We start from the raw sequence: 2101 nt of genomic DNA, 5'->3' as shown, positions 1-2101 counted from the left end.
GTAGAGACAGGGTTCCACCATGTTAGCCAGGATGGTCTCAATCTTCTGACCTCGTGATCCGCCCGCCTTGGCCTCCCAAAGTGCTGGGATTACAGGCGTGAGCCACCACGTCTGGCCTAATATAAATTTTTAATTGGCTTTGCTGTTACGTAAAAATGGAGTTGAATATTTGTAGTAGCCTTGTATCATGTGATTTTGCTAAAATCAATTATTAGTTACAGTGCCTTTTTGTGGATTTTGTGGAAATTTCTACATAGCTAATTATGTCACCTGTGAATAGTGAAATGCACTTCTTTCCTTCCAAACATTATAAATTTTATTTACTCCATTATCATGTGTGTACTATAGATAGGTTTGAAATGATTTTTCTTAAGGTGTATTTTTCTCATAAAATCTTTATTTCTCCTTTGTTCTTGATATTTTTTCTGGGTATACTATTTTCAAGACACGACGAGATGCACTGAATGAAGAAGGGTGAATGTTCTATGGTTCTAATAGAAATATTTCAATTGAGGATAAGTCAAGAAATGAAATTATATGCTATGATAACACAGTATAACATAACATAGTATCTCCTAAAGGCAATGAGAATAAAAGCTAGCTATGGGACCACAATGGAGAGATGGATTTAAATGGCTAATCTGAGATTTCGTAAAAGAAAAATCATTTATTTGGAACTAGATCAAAAAGATGAATAAGTTATTGCCTAGTAGAAAAAGTAAGGAAGAGTCTTTAATACTCAGAAAACTATGTTTGTTACAGAAAGAAAGACAAAGAAAAAAACGTATTCTTTCGAGGAAACGCACTGAGCAATGTAGTTTGAGTGTAGGGTACATGTGGGGGTTGATGGGAGATTAGGACGAGATTGCTGTACTTCTGCCAAATTGTGGAGTTTGGTTTTTAGTCTACATAAAAGGCAAATGATTTAAGGTTTCTAATACAGGAAAAGACATAGTCAAATATGAATCAAATGAATAAATACAGGAGCAGCATGTATAAAAACAAGGCATGTGCAATGATTAATTTTATCTGCTTGACTGGGTGCCCAGATATTTGGTCAAACATTATTACAGATGTGTCTGTGAAGGGTTTTGGGGTAAGATTAATATTTGAATTGGTAGATGGAATAACACAGATTGTCCTCCATAATATGAATGGCCCTCATCCAATCAGTTGAAGGCCTGAACAGAACAAAAAATCTGAGTAAGCAGGAACTGCCACTGCCTGACTGCTTTGAGCTGGGACTTTGATCTTTTCCTGCTTTGGGACATGAACTAAAACATCGGCTCTTGGGTTTTTGCCCTGCCAGCTTTTGGATTCGAATGTCCACCATGGACTTCCCTGGTTCTCAGAACTTTGGACTTAGACTGGAATTGCATGATCATCAGCTCCGATGGGTCTCCAGTGTGCCGAATGCAGATATTGGGACTTCGCAGCCTCCACAATCACGTGAGCAAATTTCGCATATACACACGTACTGTTGATTCTGTTTCTCTGAATGTTCCTGACTAATACAGAGATTTTGGATTGATAGATCCTGTAGGTATCCACTGGAATATTATTAGCAGGAAATAGTGCTGATCTGAATGAGAGTGATAGCATATATATATATGTCATTTTTTTGTTTTCCCCTCTTCCCTAGTAGCAAAAACTATCCTAAGAAGGTGGTTTTCTTTTGACAATTAAAAAAATAAACTTTAGCATCATTGAAACATTAGAAAACATGTCTGCACAAATGAATAACTTAAAAATATATTATTACTGAAATGGAGATAAACACTAACATCTTGGCCTGTGTACTTCTAGAATTTTATCTAATTACCATACCTCCCCACAAAAGACTACGCATTAGGTTATATAAAATTATTTTTTGTAATCTATGTATTTCACATAACAATGTATAATGAACATCTTCTTCTGATACTAAAATATCTACTTCAGCATTTAAATATGCAGAAGTATTTTTTATTCTTCAAGTCCTTGGTACTAAATAACTACTATTCACTCAGTTTCCCCTTCATAGCTTACCGAGAAAGGATTGCAGCAAGTCATACCTTTCAGTAGGTACAGAACACAGAAAAACATTTTTGAATTGCATAAT

The sequence above is a fragment of the Colobus angolensis genome, unplaced genomic scaffold (genome assembly GCF_000951035.1).
Source record: "Colobus angolensis palliatus isolate OR3802 unplaced genomic scaffold, Cang.pa_1.0 Scaffold225, whole genome shotgun sequence".
Taxonomy (NCBI): Eukaryota; Metazoa; Chordata; class Mammalia; order Primates; family Cercopithecidae; genus Colobus; species Colobus angolensis.
The sequence above is the reverse complement of the archived record's forward strand: the minus strand, read 5'-3'. Positions refer to the sequence as shown.